This window comes from Notamacropus eugenii, chromosome 1 (assembly GCF_028372415.1).
Source record: "Notamacropus eugenii isolate mMacEug1 chromosome 1, mMacEug1.pri_v2, whole genome shotgun sequence".
NCBI classification, from domain to species: Eukaryota; Metazoa; Chordata; class Mammalia; order Diprotodontia; family Macropodidae; genus Notamacropus; species Notamacropus eugenii.
Window position 1 is genome coordinate 411,042,362 of NC_092872.1, and position 23,313 is coordinate 411,065,674.

General features: G+C 41.0%; 2 pseudogenes; both read right to left on the reverse strand.

The window, feature by feature from the left end:
* Positions 1-1,724: 1,724 nt before the first annotated feature.
* Positions 1,725-2,305, reverse strand: LOC140526290 (serine/threonine-protein kinase MARK1 pseudogene; annotated as a pseudogene).
* A 131-nt stretch (positions 2,306-2,436) lies between these two features.
* On the reverse strand, positions 2,437-8,375 carry LOC140518042 (serine/threonine-protein kinase MARK1-like; annotated as a pseudogene).
* Positions 8,376-23,313: the final 14,938 nt, after the last annotated feature.

A 23,313-nucleotide genomic window follows, 5' to 3' on the forward strand; every position in this document is an offset into this window, starting at 1 on the left:
GCAAAAGACAATTGACTTATTATGAGAACTGTTCAAGTAAATTTTCAGACTGCACCATTGAAAGTGAATAAAGATGACTTGTATCGATTTTGTTGAATGAGCACTGGGTTAAAAGGGGTTACAGTTCCCAAACACCACCCTTTGCTAAGACAAAAAATAGATGTCCATTTAAAAGCAAAGCTTATACAGAAGAAAGTTACATCATGGTACAGGACAGCATGTAGAATCCACCTTAGGACATCATTGTGGAATCACCTATGTTCACAGCTTCCTAATGCAGGATTGGGTTACAGAATTATTGATCACATCTTTATGATTCTTTAAATTTATAATTTTGAATGAACTTTCTATTTCACTAGCATGTGCAGATGGGGATCATATTTTGATACTGCAGTGATTAATTACAACATTGAGTATCAGTGCACAGTCAACACTCCAAGGTTAATTCAGTACAAAATAACAAATATTAAAATGTTCCAATGCTAGTGGTTTTACATAGTTTATGTCACTATTTATGAAGGAAAAAATATATGAATGCCCAATTACAAAGTTACACATTACAGGCATAGAGATGTGGAATGAATACAAGGAACTGGGTAAAATATTCAATGTACACATGGGAACAAATTGTACAACTACTTAAGTATAGATCAGTGATCTAGTGTTACAAATAATGCTCAAAAGTATCTTAGGTATTTTCATGTATCAGGGTGGCTGGGAATGGTGGATGATGGATACAGAAGGAGAATGGGTGCCAGATGTTCCAAAAGCCAGTTAATTCCTGAGGTGGCATTGTTTCTTAACTAATGCTTTGGTCAACACTTAAAAGATGAGTTTGTGCTAGGCAACAGCAACAATGTTTATTACATTTCCACAAACTGGTATTTACAGTATTCTGAAGGCACCAAACTAACTAATATTGTACATCATGATAATCAAAGGGAAGATGTTCTTATTGTTATTTTTCCTGCAACATTTATCTATGGGTCAAAAGAAAACATTTCTAAGTTCACAAGAAGTCTGGCCTACATTTATTTTTCCCCCAGCACCTTTTAGCCTCAGGCAAATCTACAACTTGTTTTATGTATTTCTTTGAACTCTAAGTGCCAACATTGTAAGCATTTTAAAAGAAATCAAACTAATCCTTGCTCAATAAAAAGAATAAGAGCAAAGATAAGCAGGGACAACTCTGTATACAACAAAATGTTACTCATGAAGTGCTGATTTAAATGTATATTTGATTTCTATGTTATTAAAAAAAAGTTCATGTTACAATTGTAAAGACTATTTTTTGCACTTTAGTTCTGGACACAATTTTCAAAAATGCATGATGGAAATAAGAATTTTAAAAACTAACCAGAATGTAAATAACAATTTCAACTCAAAGCATCAAACATATATTTCCATGTAGAAATCTAGGCAACTATAACAGATCTTTTTTAAAGCAATTATTTTTTTTATTATACAATTCTATGAATGTAAAATGAACAGAATACTCAATTTACTTACTTGTATGTGTAAACATAACATTTGTAGCTACAGTTATTTAATATAATTCATACTGACTTTCATTTTACAGTTCATAGCTGTGTATGACCTTATTGTAATAAGGGCAATTTCTACAGGGGGAGTTTTCACAGGCCAGTCACATGAGGCATTATCAATACATTCACAAATTGTAGGTCATGTATGTGTCCACCTTGATCTTAGAAATTTAGTTTTCTTTATATTTCAAGCTCATTTGCAATATTGGATATAATGTTCTTAAATGCAATAGAAGTCTCAGATATTCCTTGGAAGTGGAAACCATTAAGTGATAAGGGAAGCAATTTGTAGACTTTCTCCTCCCACTGAACAAGGCTATCTCTTCTGGCATCTCAATGTACATAGAAGAGTAAAAACTTTACTATTTGTTCATATTCACAGTTATTTGCATCCAACCCTTTTTGGATCTCTCTCATCATATCATTGGGGTCCATTGAATTACTGATCTTCATACTCCAAGTGAACTGCAAAAACATGGCTTGGAATCTTTACTCTCCTCTTTTTCTCTTTTGATTCCCCAGAAGTACTTCTTGAGGTGGCAGTCCTGCCACTAGCTTCAACTTCACTTGGATCCCTGAGAGCAAACTTGGAACTTATTTTGTTTATTATACCAATTGATGTCCTCCATCTGGCATGTAAAAATGTACCAGTTACATGATGAAGGTGGTCCTTTATAAGTAGCATGAAGTAGTTCTTGGAGCCATGCACCGTGAAAAGTACTTTGACTTGAACTCCCAGGAGGAAAACAGGTTTGTCTCATGTAGTAACACTGATAATATGAGCAGGAACTCCCTGAGTTGTACCTGGTGGATAGTCAGTGCCATCGTGGATTGTTGGCAATGTAACTTTTCTAGGGCAGCCATAGCCAGAAGTAGCCATAGACTTCTGGTGTCAAGGCCATGTAGATAGTGCAGCAAAAGTGCTGGCCAAACCTGCAGAAGATGTGGTACTCACAGACATTTCTGTCAGACTGCTCTGTTTCTCATTCTGTATTGCAGAACAGAGATCTGTAGCCCTTTCACAAGTAGGTGTGTTCTTTCTTTTTCTGGCCCTCTCAGGAAAACAAAACAAAACAAAACATTGTAACTTGGCATGGTAGAAGACATTTTTTATTTCAGGCCCTACAAGAGGACTTGCTATCATCTCCGCTTCTGATCCACCTATGGTGGTGCAAAGTTTATGAGATACAACTTTGTCCCACTCCTCTTTTTTCTCATCTTCTGCACTGTTTCCCAAGTCCTTTTGGTGTATGATGCACCAGCAGGTTTGATGGACCAACATGATGACTGAAATGCCTGTTTCTGATTTACTGATATACTCCTCTGTACCTTCAGATAAGCAGGAAATTGCATAGTGCTATTGTTTAGGTCACTGCTGAGTCAAAATCACTGACATAAGTTACCACTGGACAAAGATTCATTTCCTTTTAATTCAGGTGGTTTTCTTTTCAGAAGCAGCTAACCCATTGTTGTGTCTATTTTTGTGTCATTGAAATCTGTTTCAGGCTCAGTATATGGCTTCAGTTCTTCTTCATGATCAACATCCATCCACCAATCTTTCATTATTTGTTCCAAGTTTACTCTTTTTATTGGATTCATGACAAATAATTTTTTTCAGAAGATTTTCACAATCTGTAGATATATAGAAGAAAATAGCACTTTCCTCCTAAGACTTGCTCCTGCAATTCCTTTACATTCTGACCATGAAAGAGCAATGATTCAGAGAGTCATGTATACAAAATGATGCCACGACTCCATACATCTACTTCAGGAACTTCACATATCTTCCCTTGGAAAAGTTCAGGAGCTGCATGCGGAGGACTTCTATACATGTGTTTAATTAGTTTCCAGATGTAAATTCATTACTAAAACCAGCAGTTTTAATGTTCATATCAGCATCAAGAAGAAGGATTTCCGCCACAGTACATCTATGTTCACTCTATGTGATTCTTTTCATCTTCTTCTACAGGGGGTCTATACAATGCAATGGAGTCCTTTTCTTTCTCCTATCCCTTGTGATCACGGTCTACAATACAATTTTGATGGTAATACTGTATTGTAGACATGATCTGTCTAAATTTTGCAGTGGTCTTTTTCTCCTTCATTCTTCCATGGGCTACTAAGTAATTAAATACTTCACCCCCACTGGCATATTCCATGACTGTGTACAATGTCTTCTCTGTTTCAATAACTTGAAATAATTTTGCTATATTATGATGATTCAATATCTTCATTTTTCGTATTTCTAGATATAACTTTTGTAGACTGGTAGGATTTGGCTGAGTTTATCTCTTCTTTTTACTGCTACCTCTCTACCAGTAAGGACATGTCTTGCCAATTTCACTTTGGCAAAATTTCCCTTCCATATTGCTTTTAACAAATGATAATTTCCAGTGTGAGGCTGCTCATCTGTAGTAGATGGGATGGAATTTTTTCACTACGGTATTTGGTAGGCTGGATGTGTGACTCGGTGGATCTATCAACAGATATATGATCCTCTGGTCCTGCTCCTTCTTGGTCGGCAATGGTGTGTGGGTAACTATTTTGTGCGCTGCCCCAGAGCTGCTCCAGGGTTTCAGATGCACATGCAGGGAGGGAGGGAGGCGGGGAGCGCGGGCGGCAGAACGGACTGGAGAGAGCGAGAAGGCCCGGGTTGGAGGTGGCTGACCCTGGCGAGGGAGGAGGGAAGAGAAGTCACTGCGGGGCTTTGGGGGAGGGTTGGTGTCAGGAGCTGGGAGGGATGGAGGAGGAGGGATGGATGGACTGTGTAGAAGGTGCCCAGGTCCCGCTAGGCTCTGCGGATCATAGCAGAGGGTGAAGTCCGAGCATCATATCACGGCAGGCGAGGCAGGCCTCGAGTCCCATAGGTGGGGGCAGCCCCGAGGACAGGAGGGGACCAGCCTGGGCAGTCATCACCAGTTGCCGCCGTCCCCGCCCGCTGCTTGCTCTCCTTGGAGTTCCTCAGGTGCACTGCACAGAGCCGAGCCCTGCATCGAAGTGCACCCTGCCCTAGGTGGCCTGGTCGCCCCTCCTCGCCTGTCTACTTATCCACCTCAGCTCAGCTCGGCTCCCAGGAGCGATGCCACAGACACTGCCATGCAGCTTCCCCTCGACTTCGGGCTGGCGGGTACCCTGATCCATTTGAGAACAAAGGATGAACAACTGGAGTCGTTTGCCACTTCTTTCTCCAGCTCGTTTTACAGATGATAAAAATGAAGCAAAAAGAGATAAGGGACTTGCCAAGAGACACACAGTTAGCAAATATCTGAGTCCTGGTTTGCCCTTAGTAAAGAGAAAATTGGGAAAAAAGATTTGCATTATCTTTTGCTAATGATCTTGGGCAAGGAAATTGGGGAGAATGACTGAAAAAGTGGCAGGATTAAGAAAAATCATTTATTTCATGCAGTAAATGATAATTGCAAAAGAGCCTTGATGGAGCTAGGGAGTCCCAGAGGCAGAGATGTGCAGAGTTGGCATACCACGCATAGGGTACATCCTATGCAAAGGCATAAAGGGAAGAGGTGGAATTTCATGTGTAGAGAATAGTAAGTAAGTCAGATTGGCAGAGATTAAGACTGCATGAAGGAAAATTAACTGAGAATGACTCTATGAATATGCATCATGTTATTTAGCCTTCCTGTTTCATTATTTCAAGTGTATGTGTCTGGTGTCCCTAGTCAGAGTGTTGAGAACCCCTGAACAAAAGGAATATACCAAGAACTGGCCAGAGAATATAGTGGTAGAGGAGAATCAGAATATAGATTCACGGAGTTTGACTTGGAGGCCAGGCCATAGTCCTTGGTAGACCTTTAACCTGTGCATAAGCATCCTCTCTTGGGAACACACATTCTGATACTCACAGGACGATTGTAGAACACAAAGTTCTAGTTGTAGATAGGAGTTCAGGGAAGGATACTTAAAGATCATCTGGTCCAAATCCTTCATTTGACAGAAGAAGAAACCTAAACTTACACAGGTGAAATGACCTATGCAAGACGATGAAGCAAGTGAATAGGTGCCTGAGGACTAGATCCTGAGTTACTGGCTACAAGACCAGGATGGTTTCCCCTCTCCCTCCATGTTGTAAAATTTCCTCAAGGGAATTGTTTAGGAGAGATTCCTCACTGTCCACTGTACTCTTCTTTGACCTCATTGTAGTGGTCATTCAATTTACGTCATCTCCACTCCTGTCTAACTGTCCATTTGACCCAGTTAATAACATGAAATGTGTTCACTCTAGACAGATGTAAGTAATTAGGAATATTATTGCATAGTAGAAAGAACACTGAGTTAGTTGCTAGAAGACATAGGCTTGAATCCCATTTCTGTAACTTATTATCAGGGAAGCCTTGCACAAGTAAGCACCCCCTCTCTCATGGTCTCTGCCAAATGAAGATTTTGAAGTAGACCAGCATTTTGTTTTGTCTTTTTTTTTAAATCTCTCTCTGTGTGTGTGTGTGTGTGTGTGAGAGAGAGAGAGAGAGAGAGAGAGAGAGAGAGAGAGAGAGAGAGAGAGAGAGAGAGAGAGAGAGAGAGAGGGGTCAGAGTAGTGTTTGGTGGGGGGAGAGAGAGAGATGTTTGGCAGTCTGGCTAAACTGACAGACCCATTTTCAATTTCTTACCTACTTTCATAATTTAAGAATATGAGAAATTTCAGTTTGAGGACAGTGAAAATAAAGATGTAATTTTTTTGCCATCCAAGTCCGTGGACCACATGGAATTTTTCAATTGAGCTGTTTGAAGCCACTGTGGAGACCCTTGCTTAAGAACTAGGCTAGATCTTCTCAAGTACTGGGAAGTGAGTTCATTGAGGTTCAAAACGTTATCTTTAAAGAAATCATGGTGGTACTTACTTATTTTCCTGACACAGCAGACATTCATTGCTATAAGTAATTCCATTAGTGCCACAGACAGGTCTATAGAGTTTAGGGCATCCCAGGATGGTATGATAACAGGTAGCCTAGAAGAGTAATAAACCAGATTGATTCTCCTACTATATCACAGACACCAGGTACTCAAAGCTTCAGAGATGGAATTCAGTAAGTCAGTCAATAAACAGTTATTAATCACCTATGATGTTCCAGGCAGCATACTCAGCACTGAAGATGCAAAGCAAAGTAAAACACCATACCTGCCATCAAGGTGTAGGGAGACAAGATTGCTTTTTGATAGCAAGACTGCCATCAGTTGTCTAATGGGGGTGATAACACAGAAACAATTATGTGCATCCAGGTGGCACAGTGGATAGAGGGCCAGGACTGGAGTCAGGAAGGCTTGGATTCAAATCCAACTACCCATGCTTATTAGTTGTGTAACCCTGGGCAACCCACTTAACTCTGCCTCAGTTTCTTTATTGGTAAAATGGGCTGGAGAAGGAAATTAAAGCTACTCCAGTATCTTTGCCTAGAAAACCCCCAAAAGAGGTCACAAAGAGTTATATTACTGAAAATGACTCAAAAGCAACAACAAATTACCTAGACAACATTTAGGGTAAATTGGAAATCATCAACAGAGGAAAGGCACTAGAATTAAGGAGGATTGTGAGAGGCTTCCTGTTAAAGATGAAATTTTAGCTGTAAACGCACTGGATTCCACTGTCCAGTGTACCTGCCCAAATTCATTCAACTTTGACTTGAATACCTCTATTATGCTTATAAATTCCTTTAGGAAAGACCATCCATTCACACAAGGATTCCATTAAGAATCTGTTGTGCAGCTTCTGTGACAAGAGATGACTGCCAGGGTTAGATCAGTATAGCTTCTAGCCTATGGGTTCTTTCCTGTTAAGTAAAACCTCCCAACTGGTCTACCTGGTGTTTCCAAGGCTCTAAATTTCCTTTCCTACAACCTCCAAAACTTTACAAAGGCTGCTCCCAGGGTGTGAAATGTTCTCCTTTCTTACCCTGTTTGGCATTCTTCTATCCCTTCATGGGTCAACTCAAATAGTATCTTCCACATGAGACTTTGCATGACCTCTCCTTACTAGTGTACCTTTTCTTCCTGAAATTACTTTGCATTCACTTTGAATGGATTCTGGAGGTACTTATCTGTGTAAGGTAGAATATAAACTCTTTTGAGGGTGAGGAGTGTTCTTATTTTCATCTTTATATCCCCATGGCCTAGCACAGGGCCTGACCCCTTTTTAAGGGGCTTGGGTGGGAGGGACTTGTAATTTCACTGGTACATGGAATTCTTGGTGAGGAAGCACCCTTTATCCTTCCAGATTTCTAACTGTTCTGTAGCAGTTAATTATAATCTCATTTTACTGGGGTTACCTCAAGGTTAAGTAATTTATTCCGAGTCACATGAACAATAGGGGTCAGATACAGTGCTCTCATCCAGGTCTTGTTAGCTCAAAGTTCTGCTCTCTGTCCATATGTCATATTTCTTCTTAGCTGACACAGAAAAACATTTATAAATGCTTGTTGAATTGAATTATTGTGTCTGTATGAAGAATAAAATGACTTCAGTTTATGTCTCAGTCTGACCCTGTGACCCTGGTCAAGTCACTTGGCAGAATGATGGAATCCCAGAGTGTTAAGGAATCTCAGAAGAGAAACAGTCCAATAATTTCAAAAAGGAAAGCTCTGCAACAACATCTCAGAAGGGATTGTCCACACTCTACTGAAATAATTCCATTGATGGAGAACCCTCTACCTCCTGAGGCAGACTTATTTCACTTTAGGACAGTTTTAATTAACAAATTTCCTCTCTTAGATTGAGCCAAAAATCTGCCCCTTTGTACATATCTATCATTAATCTTACTTGTACTTCCTGGGGATTAGCAAAATTTGGTGAATCCCTCTCTACGTGACACCCTTCAGCAGTCATATTTCTTTTAAATACACTCAACCCCATTCTTTGATCTCATCCTTTCTGATGTAACAGCCCTACCTGTGGAGGGAAACAGGAGGGGGCACTACCCAGTAGGAGGCCCCAGTTCACTCCATCTCCACTCAACTCCTCTTACCAACCACATTTGTGAGAAACTGCTCACATCTCTCAAGTTAAGTTCCACTGGACAGGTATTGAGAAACTATCATCCCACTTGGGTGGAAAGAAAAATGCTGACTTTCAGTGACCTTTGTGACTGCCTGTGATCCAATTTCTTGGGGCTCTGAGACAACTCTCCCTTCCCATCACCCTCCATGAGGGATTGGGGGATGCCAGCAGCTTTGATCTGCCAGCAAAATGCAGTCCTTTGGGGGAGTGGAGGTTGACCCAAGCCCTTTTGGCACTGGGTTGGGGAGAACTTTTTATTTTTTAAGGTGAAACTTATATCATTAAATTGATTTGCAACATGAGGTTAAAACAAATCTACTCTTCCTCAGGCTAACACTTCACAGTTTTTAAAAATGATCTTCATAGGGTCAACTCTTCTGTCCCATCACCAGTCTTACTCATCCTTTTTGTTTTTGCTGCAGTTTATCAATACTCTTTCTAATACACGTTGCCCATAATGGAATATAATAAATACTGTAGATGTGGTCTAACTGCAGGAGATCTTAGAAATATCATTTCTTTTATTCTGTACATGATGCCTCTCTTAATGTAATTTAGAATCATATTAGCATAACTTCCCAGGGCTATAGTTCCCTATCTTTAATCAAAAGGTTGGACCAAGTGGATTCTCATGTTCTTTCCAACTAATATTCAATAACTCTATCTGTTTGGGCCTCAGTTTCCTTTTCTGTAAAGTGGGAAAAATAACCCTTGCTTTCCCTCTCTTAAAAGACTTTAGTGAGGTTCAAATGAGAGAATATGTGCCAATCACATTGCAAAATGCAAAACACTACAGAAATGGGAACTGTGAGTAGAAGCTATCTCATGATCACCCACACAGAAGGGTATGATATGCAACAGGGAAGTGATCATGGGATAGAAATGTTGGTGGAGAGAAGTCTGGTGTTCATTACTTACACTAATACAGAGAAATGTACCCAGGAAATGTTCTGGATCCTATAGAATGAGCACCCCTATCACTTTTAGGGAATCTTTCCTGTCTATTTCTGTTTAATTTTGTAACAACCAGATTTGAACAACCATAAAATACACTGAAATAATCATTGATAAGCAAAAGAAAACAATCAATGAAGTTCACTTCATTACATAAAATGCCATTTGCTTCATTACATAGTATGTCAATGTTGTTGTGACAACAGGAGAGCTAAAAGAGACCTCAGAACAAATAGCATAGAACACTGAGCACTGTGTTCATAAGGGACTTCGTAAGGAACGTCATAAGGGACTTCAGAATGAAGAACACAGAACGTTAGAGCTAGAAGTTTGCTTAGAACATACAACACAGAATATCAAGCATAGAGGGCAGTGAAACAGAACTAGAAGGGAGAATGTACAACAATGAATATTAGAGCACATAGAGCACAATATGTTAAGTGCTGAAAGGAACATACAGAATGTCGGAGCTAGAAGGGACCTCAGAACACAAAATGTTAGAATGTAGAGCACAGCAGATAGAGTTGGAAAGGAGACCAGAACACAGGATATGAAATGTCAGCAGAGAACACAAAATGTCAGAGCTGGAATGGACCTCAGAATGTATATCAGATCTCTTTGTCCCTTTTCTTCATTTAACTGTGAAGGAAGCTGAGCTCCAGAAAGAGGAAGTAACTTTTGATCTAGGGTAAAAGCATGGTGCCATTCTTTTGCTGAAGGTCATTGGGTGCTGAAAGCTGAGTGGACTGCAGGAATCAATGGTCTCTTCACCATGGCATGGGAAATGTGTTAAAATGATGAAGTGGAAGCTTTTCTTACCTCTGGGCCTTCATTTCCAGCTTGTGCAGTATCTAGGAAAGAAATTTTTCAAAGGTTAGGTTTGCCTTGTCTGTTAGATACTTTGAGGATGAGGGAGGGAGAATAAGGGAATCAGATGAGTCTGGATTACAGCCCCAGCCTCTCCTGTGTCTGTGTTTGTGGAGCCTACTGGATGCCATCACACTGGTCTTCCCACAAATCCCAGTTCCAAGAAATGAGGCAGAATTAGATAAAATTCCAGTCAGCTGAACAAAGATACAGGTGTTTTTTCCATCCATTATTTCATTTACAAATCCTTGGCTCTGGGAATCAGCACACCTGGGGCTTAGTCTTTACTGTGCTACTCAATCACTGTGTGACCTTTGACCAGTCTATTTTAGTCATTGCACTTCACTTTCCATTCAGTTAAATTAGATAATCTTTTTTTTTTTTTATTAAACTTTTAATTTTGGGTTACAAATTTTCTCCCCTTTTTTCCCCCTCCCCTCCCAGACCCAAGTTTTCTAATTGCCCCTGTGACCTATCTGCTCTCTCCTCTATCCTCCCTCCCTGCCCTTGTCTCCATCTTCTCTTTTGTCCTGTAGGGCCGGATAGCTTTCTTGACCCCTTAACCTGTGTTTCTTGTTACCCAGTGGTAAGAACATTACATTTGGTCCTAACACTTTGAGTTCCAACTTCTTTAGCTCCCTCCCTCTCTACCCCTTCCCCTTGGAAGACAGGCAGTTCAATATAGGCCATATCTGTTTAGTTTTGCAAATGATTTCCATACTAGTTGTGTTGTATAAGACTAACTATATTTCCCTCCATCCTGTCCTGTCCCCCATTACTTCTATTTCCTTATGGTCCTTTCCCTCCCAATGAGTGTCGACCTCGTATTGCATTCTCCTCCCCATGCCCTCCCCTCTATCCTCCCTCCCTTCCTGCTTGTGCCCCTGTCCCCCACTCTCCTGTATTATGAGATAGGTTTTCCTATCAGAATGAGTGTGCATTATATTCTTTCCTTTAGTGGAATGTGATGAGAGTAGACCTCATGTTTTTCTCTTGCCTCCCCTCTTTATCCCACCACTAATAAGTCTTTTGCTTGCCTCTTTTAGGAGAGATAATTTGCCCCATATAACTTCTCCCTTTCTCCTCCCAATATTTCTCTCTCACTGCTTGATTTCATTTTTTTTTTTTAGTATATGATCCCATCCTCTTCAATTCACTCTGTGTACTCTGTCTCTATGTATGTGTGTGTGTGTGCATGTGTGTGTGTGTGTACTCCCACCCAGTGCTCAGATACTGAAATGTTTCAAGAGTTATAAATATTGTCTTTCTATGTAGGAATGTAAACAGTTCAACTTTAGTAAGTCCCTTATGATTTCTCTCCGCTGTTCTCCTTTTTATGGTTCTCTTCATTCTTGTGTTAGGAAGTCAAATTTTCTTTCCAGCTCTGGTCTTTTCATCAGGAAAATTTGAAAGTCTTCTATTTCACTGAAAGACCATTTTTTCTCCTGAAGTATTATACTCAGTTTTGCTGGGTAGGTGATTCTTGGCTTCAGTCCTAGTTCCTTTGACTTCTGGAATATCCTATTCCATTCCCTTCTATCCCTCAATGTAGAAGGTGCCAGATCTTGTACTATCCTGATTGTATTTCCACAATACTTGAATTGTTTCTTTCTAGCTGCTTGCAATATTTTCTCCTTCACCTGGGAATTCTGGAATTTGGCCACAATGCTCCTAGGAGTTTCTCTTTTTGGATCTCTTTCATGCGGTGTTCTGCGGATTCCTTGAATATTTATTTTGCCTTCTGGTTCTAGAATCTCGGGGCAGTTTTCCTTGATAATTTCGTGGAGGATGATGTCTAGGCTCTTCTTTTGATCATGGTTTTCAGGTAGACCCAGAATTTTTACATTGTCTCTCCTGATTCTATTTTCCAGGTCAGTTGCTTTTCCAATAAGATATTTCACATTATCTTCCATTTTTCGAATCTGCACGGTATGTTCTGAGATATCTGTCTTTCTTGAAAAGTCCAAAGCTTCCATCTGTACCATTCCAGATTTGAGAGATCTATTTTCTTCAGTAAGCTTTTGAATCTCCTTTTCCATTTGGTTAATTCTGCTTTTGAAAGCATTCTTCTCCTCATTGGCCCCTTGCACCTCCCTTGCCAGCTGAGTTAGGCTAGTTCTCAAGGTGCCAATTTCTTCAAGATTTTTTTGGTTCTCCTTTAGCAGGGAGCTGATCTGTTTTTCATGCTTCTCCCTTATCCCTCTCATTTCCCTTCCCAGTCTTTCCTCCACCTCTCTAACTTGATTTTCAAAATTCCTCTTGAGCTCTTCCATGGCCCGAGCCCATTGGGTGGGCTGGGGCACAGAGTCCTCGATTTCTGTGTCTTTGCCTGATGGCAAGCCTTGTTCCTCCCCATCAGAAAGGAAGGGAAGAAGTGATTTTTCTCTGATAAAGTACCCTTCAATAGTTTTATTTCTTTTCCCTTTTCTTGGCATTGTCTCCCCCTAGTGGCCTGACCTCTGAATGTTCTCCTCACACCCACCTCGCCTCCTGGTCCTCCCAGCCAGCGTTTGGGGACTGAGATTCAAATGCTGCTTCCCGCCTTAGGATTTTTGGCGGGGGCAGGGCTGTTATTCAGTGTTAAATTAGTCTCAGGTGCTGAGGTCAGGGGCAGGGCCGCCTCTCTGGCTCAATTCCCTCAGGGGGTTTATGCACAGACCTTCCACAATGGATCCAGGCTCTCACTCGTTTGGGGAGCCCCTGTCCGCAGCCGCCTCTCAGCCCCCAACTCCCGGGGGGCCCGAGCTATGGGGGCACCTCGCTCCCCTCTCAACCCACCAAAGAGACTCTCTCACCTACCCCCGTCAGTCACCTGTTGGTGGGGGGCCCCGTGCAGCTGCTGAAGATCCCGCCTCTGGATCCCTCTCAGAACTTTGTCTCTCGGAGCCGCGGCCTCCGTGGCCGCCGCAGGTCCGGGCTGGGCACCGTGTCTGCAGCGCAACGGACCTTTTGCGAGAGGTTTGCAGGTCCCTCTGTGGGTGGGGGGACCCGCGTGGCTGCTGGATCTCTTTCCCATGGTGTCGCTGCCGCGGCAGGGCTGATCTCCTCTTCCCGCCCCAGCGCCCAGTCCCCAGCGCGAAGGTCCCCCCGCGAGAGGTTTGCAGGACTCTCTGGAACAGAAATCTCCCTCACTCCAATATCCCGTGGTCTCTGGGTGCAGAATTCGCCCTGGGTTAGTCCCCTCTGCCGTTCTGTGGTTTGTGGGTTCGGAGGTATGTGTATGTGCGTCTTTCCACTTCGCCATCTTGGCTCCGCCCCCCTAAATTAGATAATCTAAGGGTTCCCTTGCAGGTCTCTAACTTCATGTTTCATGTTTGAAGGTCACTTTCAGCTCTAACAGTCTGTGTTCTACTTCCTATATTCTGTATTCTTTTAATTTAATCAAGATTTATTGGGATGCTATAATGCTGGAGAATGTGGAGAGGGGTACAAAGACAAACAACAGAAAAGACTTCCCATGAGAAAATGCAGAAATACAAATAAATATAAGGCAATGCAAAATCTGATAAGCAGTGTGGTAAAGACCAAGACTTCTTGGAGGAATGTGGTTTTGAAACTGGTATTTTGACAGGTAGACATAGGAAGGCAGGATATTTCAAGCAAAGGAAAATGAGTTATCATTAAAATAAGAAGGTGCTTGGTATGTTTAGATAATCACCATTCTCTCACAGGTTACTAATAATCTTCTGGCTGCTAAATTCAATGTTTGTTTTTTTTTTCTTTTTTCCTGTCTTTATCCATTTTGATGTCTTCCTGAAACTTCTAAACTTGTTGACCATTCTAATATCCTAGGCATTCTCTCCTCTCTGGGATTCCATGGCATTACTCTCTCCTGACGTTCCTCCTTCCTTTTTGACAGCTCCATTACAATCTGCTTTGTTGCCTCATCAGAAATATTCTGTGAATCCTTTGCATGGACTTTGTCCTGAACTCTCTTCTCTCTCAATATTCTGTCAGTCACTTGATCAGCTCCTCTTGGTTCAACATCTTTGCAGATGACTCAGAAAGCTATATAGCCAGGTATCATATCTTTCCAGATTCTACATCATGAATTGTCCACTGGACACCTCATCCTGGATGTCCCAAAGGCATCCTCTATTTCAGCATGTCCAAAACGAAAACTCATGACATTCACTCGCAAACCTACCTTCCCTCCTACTGTCCCTGTTTCTATCAAGGTCAGTATTGTACCTTGAGGTAACTAGATTTACAACCTGAGAGTCATCCCAAACTTTCTTTTTTTAAATTATCAAAATCGTCTTTATAATTAAATAATCTTCTTGAATCCAAGGGTGCCACATAGTTGTATCTACTTCTATATCTCTGTCTCACTTTCTTTATTGATAAACTTAAGTTAAAGTTCTCATCTAACCTCCTGTCAAGTATAGAAATCCTGCCTATGATATCCCTGTCAATATCTTTTCTCTATATTCCAGACCCAGGTCCTCAGAGGTCCAGCATGTATTCTGGGTCCTGTAATCCTGAGAGACTTAAGTTTAAAGGTGGAGTCTCCTACCTACTAGTTGCGAATTCTTTGAAATTTGAAACAGTTCTGTCATCTCTCCCATCTCTCTCTTCAACAATAATACACATTTAGAGAGAAAAAGCCACTAACTTAAACTCTGCGAAAGGTGGAAGTCCAGACATGGTGACCTGTTAAGAATCATAACTTAGATACTGAATCGTAATTTGGACCCTGAGTCATAATTTAGATATTGTGACTGATGAAAACTATAATACAGACACAGTGACCTGTTCAGGTCCAGCACATGACCAGGGCACAATATTATGTTTTGACATTTAACCATCAACACTGGCCTAATGTCCAAGCTTGGAAATGAACTCATTATTAAGCAGAAATCCAAAATATCCACTTCCTTTGCCCCAGGTCAAAAATAGTTAACTCTTGGCAGGATTCATCATACTCCCCATAATGTAAGTAACCCAAATGATCAAAGTACCACCTGTAATGCATCTGAAGCTCTTTGACCTCTTCCTTTGTTATCAAACTGTGCTACTGCTTGGGAGGAGGGAGAGAGGCATGATTCCAGAGGTGGGACAATTCAGGATCTTATACAGCTGATGTTATGGAAGTAGAAATGGCAAAGTCTGGTACTGGATGCATAGGGCTAGTATAACTGGAAAATTGAATACTGAACTAAGGTTGTGAATTCACGTGATAAAATGGTTAAAACAAATGCTTTAAGATGGTAATGTTTTTTTGGACAATAATAGGGATATTTGGGAGGGTGACGTGTTTGTGTGGAAAAATACTTTATTTGGACATACTGAATATCTGGGATATCCATTTTGAAAATAAACAATAGGTAGTTGGTGATACATAACTGGAGTTTGAGAGAAAGAGAGTCAAGTCTAGATATATAGATGTAATAGTCCTCTAATTAGAGTTGATAATTGAACTTATGATGACTGGAGAGGTGACCATATGATAGAGTATAGTGAGAAATGAGAAGAAGCCCAATATCAAGGACTTGAGGATAAGCCCAGAGTTGGTGGGTATGTCAATGATGGTGATTTAACAAAGGAGAACAAGGAGCAGTTAGATGGTAAGAAGAGAACTAAGAGAGCTCAATGCCATAAAAATACAGAGAAAAATGGGTGGTTAACACATTTTTATGCTACACAGTGTAAGAAGGATGAGGATTAAGGAAAAGCTAATAGATATGACAAGTAGGTTACCTTAGATAACTTCAGAGAAAACAATTTCATTTCAGTAATTAGGTCAGAAATCAGATTACAGAGAGTTTAGCAGAGAGAGAGGAAAGAAACAGCTTTTTCAAGGAGTTTGACAGGGAAAGAGAAGAAAAGACCAAAAGTGGGAATGATCTGGAGCAGGTTTTTTCTTTTTAAGGTAGAGGGAGACTTAGGTAGCTTTGTAGGCAGAGAATCACAGAATTTAAGAAAGGAACCTCAGCAGACATCCATTCCACCTTCCATATAAGAAAGAAAATGTATACATATATATATATATATATATATTAACATACATGAAAAATGGTCGTCCAGCTACTATTTGACAATCTCCAGGGAGGGAAACCCACCACATCTTGAGACAGGTCATTCCACTATTAGATAGCTCTCCTTGCTATGAAATTTTTCCTTTCATCATGCCTAAATATTCTTATTTTTTATTTATAGTTATGGTTCTTGGTTGTGCCACAAGGTTTTTAGACAGATATAGATCACATAGGCATGACCAAGCCTGTTTCTAGGACAGCCACTACGAAAAGCGGCATTCAATTACACAACTTCCTAGAAAGAGAACATTCTTGAATTCTCAAATCAAGGAATCTTAGAATTCTAAAATCACTGGATCTTAGAATGGAGATTCTAAAGAACTGCCTTGTTTAATGTTAGAATGTCAAACTTGGATATCTATTCAATACTAGAATTGTGGGAAGGAATGTGGATGTGAGGCCATATGAGGATTTAGTTAAAGAAAATGTTGATGTTTAACCTGGAGAAGAAAAGACATTTTAGTGACACAATCAAGAGATGTTTAACTTGAAAGAAATCTCGGATGCTATCTGGTCAAATCAGAACTTGAAGAAGAATAGGCCCCAGAAAATACCTAACAACTAGTCTTCAGACTTTTTGAACACCTTCAGTGGGTGAGAGAAGTGCAGGATATCAATGGATGGAAGGAGCTACTTCCAGCAGCAATCTGTTTCATTGTTAGATCACTAAATTTTAGGGAATTTCCCCCAAAATCAAGCATTTTCCTCTTTGTAACTCCTACCCATTCCTCATAATTCTACATTCTTGGACCAAGCAGGAGAAGGCTAATCCTTATACCTCTTAACCTTTCAAATTCTTGAAGACACCTATCACATCCTTCCTAAATCTTGTCTTCTCCAGGCTAAACATACTCAGTTCAATTCAAGAATCCTCATATGTCATAATATGAAAGTTTTTCACTATCTTAGGCTATTTTCTTTGTACTTTCCCCAACTTATCAATGTTCCTCCTTAAATGGTATCTGGCACTGCAGACCTGCAGATCATGGTGGCAGATATAGGCCAAAATTAAAATAGGTTAAACCTCAGGAGACAAGTTCGTAGCTGCTCACTTTCCATGTAAAATTGTAACACTGTTTAGTTGCCATAGGTCACATGAGAAAGAGGAGAGAGTGTGCTGTGGTAACCCACCCAACAGATTACATGATGGGCATAATAGTGATGAATGAAAGGTGAATTAAGCAGGGCATGGACAAAGCACTCATTATATATTTACTCTCTTTCACATTCTCTACATTTTTGTGGGCCACCCAAAATCTGAATGCAATACTGTCTATGTTGTCTGAACAGAGGGCAGAGTATAATGGAGTTATAACTTCCCTAGATTGAACACATTCTTCTGTGAATGAAGCCTATGGAATCATTAAGTTGTTTGGACTACCATACAAGACAGTTAATTCATATTGTGCTAAGACCCTTACCACTTTTAAAGGTGAACCATAGTAGGCAAGTCACATTCTCCTCTTGCACTTGTGAGGTGGTCTTTTTGGACCCAAGTGAACATTTTTACTTATATGCTTCTTAACATTTTTTCTAATTCAATTTGACCCAATATTGTAACCTGTAACAATAGTGTAACATTTTAAATCGTTTACCTCAGTGTGTGCTTGCTCTCCCCGCAAGCTTGCAAGCTTTGTTCTCATTTGAAAATTTAACAAGGATGCCATATTTGCCTCTGTCAAACTCACTGATGAATTTTCAACCAGTGAAGATAAAGCTCAGTTTCCTAGAGTCCCCCATTAGGGATCTCTTTCCAAGTGAGTTGCTATTCAAGCAACAATGCCTGTTGTATCCTGATGCAATGGGAAGTATGATGGATTTGGATTCAACCATCTTGAAATTGTGGCTTTGGCATTTGCCATGGGTAACAGGTCATTTAGACTCCCTATCCAAGTGCCCTTTCCTTTCCTCATTTGTAAAATGAATGCTTTGGATCCAAGATCTCCAAGGTCTCTTCCAGCTCTAAATCTATGATCATGTGAATTTTTTTGGCTCTCTTAAAGAAAGCCACTTCCTCCTACTGTTTGTGGCTTGTGACTTCCTGCCTTGTCCAGAAGAATAGCGTGAGATCCTTTGTCAAACATTTCCCAAGAATCTAAGGCAGTCTATATTTTTAGTAGTTTACTGACTTCCCCAGGTTAACTCTCCTATTAAAAATGGGATGCATGTGGGGGCGGAGCCAAGATGGTGGAGTAGAAAGAAGCACATACACATCGCTCCGAACCCACAACCCATAGAACATCTACAAAGAAGTAACTCACAGCGAATTCTGCACCCAGAGGCCACAGAACACTGGAGCGAGGGAGATATCTGTTCCAGAGAGACCTGCAAACCTCTCGTGGAGGGTCCTTCGTGCTGCGGACTGGGCGCCAGGACTGGAAGCTGAGTACAGCCCTGTCACGGCCGTGGCACCGAAAGGAAAAGATCCAAACAGGCTTCAGGGATGGAATCTCCAGCGGCCACGCGGGTCCCTCCACCCACAGGTGACAGGGGTCAGTGAGAGGGTCTCTTTGGTGGGTCGAGAAGGGAGTGGGGTGCCCCCATAACTCAGGCCCCCTCGGGAGGCAACAGTGGAGACAGGAGCAGACCTGGGCTCCCCAAGCAGGCAAGAGCCCAGATCCATTGTTGAAGATCTCTGCATAAACCCCCTGAGGGAACTGAGCCCGTGAGGCGGCCCTGCCTCGACCTGAGCACCTGAACTTAAACACACACTGAATAGCAGCCCTGCCCCCGCCAAAAGCCCTGAGGCTGACAAGCAGCATTTGAATCTCAAACCCCAAGCGCTGGCTGGGAGGATCCGGAGGCGAAGTGGGTGTGAAGAGAATATTCAGAAGTGAAATCACTGGCTGGGAAAATGCCCAGAAAAGGGAAAAGAAATAAGACTATAGAAGGTTACTTTCTTGGGGAACAGGCATTTCCTCCCTTCCTTTCTGATGAGGAAGAACAATGCTTACCATCAGGCAAAGACACAGAAGTCAAGGCCTCTATATCCCAGCCCACTCAATGGGCTCAGGCCATAGAAGGGCTCATAGAAAATCAAGTTAGAGAGGTGGAGGAAAAGCTGGGAAGAGAAATGAGAGACATGCAGTCAAAGCATGAACAGCAGATCAGCTCCCTGCTAAAGGAGACCCAAAAAAATGCTGAAGAAAATAACACCTTGAAAAATAGGCTAACTCAATTGGCAAAAGAAGTTCAAGAAGCTAATGAGGAAAAGAATGCTTTCAAAAGCAGAATTAGCCAAATGGAAAAGGACATTCAAAAGCTCACTGAAGAAAACAGTTCTTTCAAAATTAGAATGGAACAGATGGAGGCTAATGACTTTATGAGAAAGCAAGAAATCACAAAACAAAACCAAAAGAATGAAAAAATGGAAGATAATATGAAATATCTCATTGGAAAAACAACTGACCTGGAGAATAGATCGAGGAGAGACAATTTAAAAATTATGGGCCTACCTGAAAGCCAGGATCAAAAAAAGAGCCTAGACATCATCTTTCATGAAATTATCAAGGAAAACTGCCCTGAGATTCTAGAACCAGAGGGCAAAATAATTATTCAAGGAATCCACAGATCACCGCCTGAAAGAGATCCAAAAAGAGAAACTGCTAGGAACATTGGGGCCAAATTCCAGAGTTCCCAGATCAAGGAGAAAATATTGCAAGGAGGTAGAAAGAAACAATTCAAGTATTGTGGAAATACAATCAGGATAACACAAGTTCTAGCAGCTTCCACATTAAGGGAACGAAGGGCATGGAATAGGATATTCCAGAAGGCAAAGGAACTAGGACTAAAAGCAAGAATCACCTACCCAGCAAAACTGAATATAATACTTCAGGGGAAAAATTGGTCTTTCAATGAATTAGAGGACTTTCAAGCATTCTTGATGAAAAGACCAGAGCTGAAAAGAAAATTTGACTTTCAAACACAAGAATGAAGAAAAGCATGAAAAAGTAAATAGCAAAGAGAAGTCATAAGAGACTTTACAAAAGTTGAACTGTTTACATTCCTACATGGAAAGACAATATTTGTAACTCTTGAAACTATTCAGCATCTGGGTACAGGGTGGGATAACACACACACATGCACACACACATAGAGACAGAGTGCACAGAGTGAACTGAAGAGGAGGGGATCATATCTTTAAAAAAAACCCATGAAATCAAGCAATGAGAGAGAAATATATTGGGAGGAGAAAGGGAGAAATGGAATGGGGCCAATTATCTCTCATAAAAGAGGCAAGCAAAAGACTTTTTAGTGAAGGGAAAAAGAGGGGAGGTGAGAGAAAAACATGAAGTTTACTCCCATCACATTCCACTAAAGGAAGGAATAAAATGCACAATCATTTTGGTATGAAAACCTAGCTTACAATACAGGAAAGTGGGGGATAAGGGGATAAGCAGGGTGGGGGGGATGATGGAAGGGAGAGCATGGGGAGGAGGGAGCAATTTGAGGTCAACACTCATGGGGAGGAACAGGATCAAAAGAGAGAACAGAAGTAATGGGGGACAGGATAGGATGGAGGGAAATATAATTAGTTCTTACACAACACTACTATTATGGAAGTCATTTGCAAAACTACACAGATCTGGCCTATATGGAATTGCTTGCCTTCCAAAGGGAAGGGGTGGGGAGGGAGGGAGGGCAGATTGGCAGACAGCGGCAATTAGAACGCTCGGTGTTTTGGGGTGAGGGGATGGGACAAAAGGGGAGAAATTGTGGAACCCAAAATTTTGTGAAAATGAATGTTAAAAGTTAAATAAATTAAAAAAAAATCTCCAGGAAAAAAAAATAAAAAAAATTAAAAAAAATAAAAAAATAAAAATGGGATGCATGTTAGGCATGTCCTATTGTTGATGAAGTTGTGCTAATTCTTGATGATCATATATTGTCCTGTCAGTAAGGTATGAGATTTCTTTGGTTTGGTCCCAGAGAGAAGTATGGAGTAGGGTGTGAGATTCAGTGTAACTGTTTGGACTGACTATAAGAGCTGTCTAAAAAGGATATGTGCCCAAAAAATGGAATGGACAACATTGGGAAGCAATGAACTTCTTATGAGCATTTTTCATGCAGGATTTGGCTAATTTCTTCCTGGGATATCTACAGAAGGGATTCTTGTCCTGAGAGTGAGAATGCATTCCATGTCCTATAAATTTGTTTTGTGGGTTGGGCTTTAGGCTTGTGATTTCATCTGTGAAGGGAACTCTCATTAAGTGTAATCCCTCAACCCGTACAGGAACTTCTCTGCTCTGAAACTTACAGTGTTAGAGAGTGTCCTTACATTCTAGCAGTCATGAATATCTAGATTCAAATCCCATCTCAGACATGTAGTACCTGGGCAAATGGCATAATTTCCTTGTACCACCATTTACACATCTATAAAAATTAGAAAAGTAGAACCTGAAGATTTCAGAGCTAAGCTTTCAAGTCAGGAATCCAAACCTTAAGTTGAGAGCTCTTTTCACATCATTTCATCTCATTCTTGAATATGTCCTGAACAACCCAAGTAACAGACTGTGGATGCAAGAGTATTCCTTTGGAGATCAGGAGATCTGGGTCTACATCCTGACCAGTCACCAGCTCTATGACTCTGAGAGATTCACTTAGCTCCACTTTCTCCTGTGTAAAATAAATGCAACAATTCCTAACACACATAAGTTTTTAGGATCAAATGAAATCATGAAAACAATAATAATACCATGCAATAGCTAGGATTTAATCTCTTTACATATTTATTTCAATTATATCTTCATGACATCTTTGTAAGTTAGGCATTATTATTATTATCCCCATTTTAGTGTCTGTGGCAGAATTTGAAATCAGGTTTTCCTGAATCCAAGACTGGCCCTTATCATTTGTTATCTCTGTCTCTGCATGTCTCTCAGCCTTTCTGTCTCTGCCTTTGTCTCTGCCTCTATCTCCTTGCTGTACTTTCTTTTTCCATAAAAAAAAGTCAAAATTCTCATCCAACCTCCTGTCTAGTATGGGAATCCTGTGTTTTATATCATTAGGAATATCTTTTCTCCATATCCCACACCCAGGTCCTCATGGGTACGGTCTGTATTCTGGGTCCTATATATAACCAGGAGAGACCTAGGTTTAGAGGTCAGGTTGGCCACCTATTATTTGTGTTTCCAATTCACCTATCTGGAATCTATTTTTTCCTTTGTAAAACAGGGCTAGGAAACCTCTTGTTCCCTCTCACCCAACACGGTTGTGGAGAAATGTTCTAGCCTCACGAGCTCTCTAAATGCAGCAAAAACTCCCATGAGGGGGCAGCTAGAGTCAAATTGGACTGTAAATGAAGCACTGTCTGAGGGCTACTACCCCCAAAGAAAGGATACTGTGCCCAAGTAGAAACTTACCCAAGAAGCACAAAGCCAGGGAGAGCAGCAGAACTATGCCAAGAGGCCTTATGATCAGACTTCTTTACCTCCAGCTGAGACTGAAATGAAAAGATTTCAAAGGAGCGTAGGTGTCCTGAGCTCACAGAAGTCTGGAAGGTTGCCTTATGTTGGGGCCATAGGCTCCACCTGCTGAATTATATCATGCTGTCAGGAGATCTACTGCTTCATGCAAGTCCTAAGCAGACCTCCACCCTCTTATGTAAGCTGCTATAGATGGTCACTGTCCTTGGACAGCCAAATTCACTTGCCATGCTCTCACATAACTCCCAACTTCTGTTCAATCTGTGTGTACCTAGGGGTGTAGGTGACTTACCTCTTCCTCTCTCACAACCCCCCATCTAGAGGGTAAATATGCATTTCTTCCTTCTGCCTTGTGTTTATCCTCTTCTCCCAGTCTTGCTCTTGTGATTGTGCTCCTGGTCTTTCCATTTGGTGTGCATGCCTCTATTCAGTCTTCCTCCTACTTGTGTTCATGTGTGTTCCTAGAATCTTACCTAGGCTGTT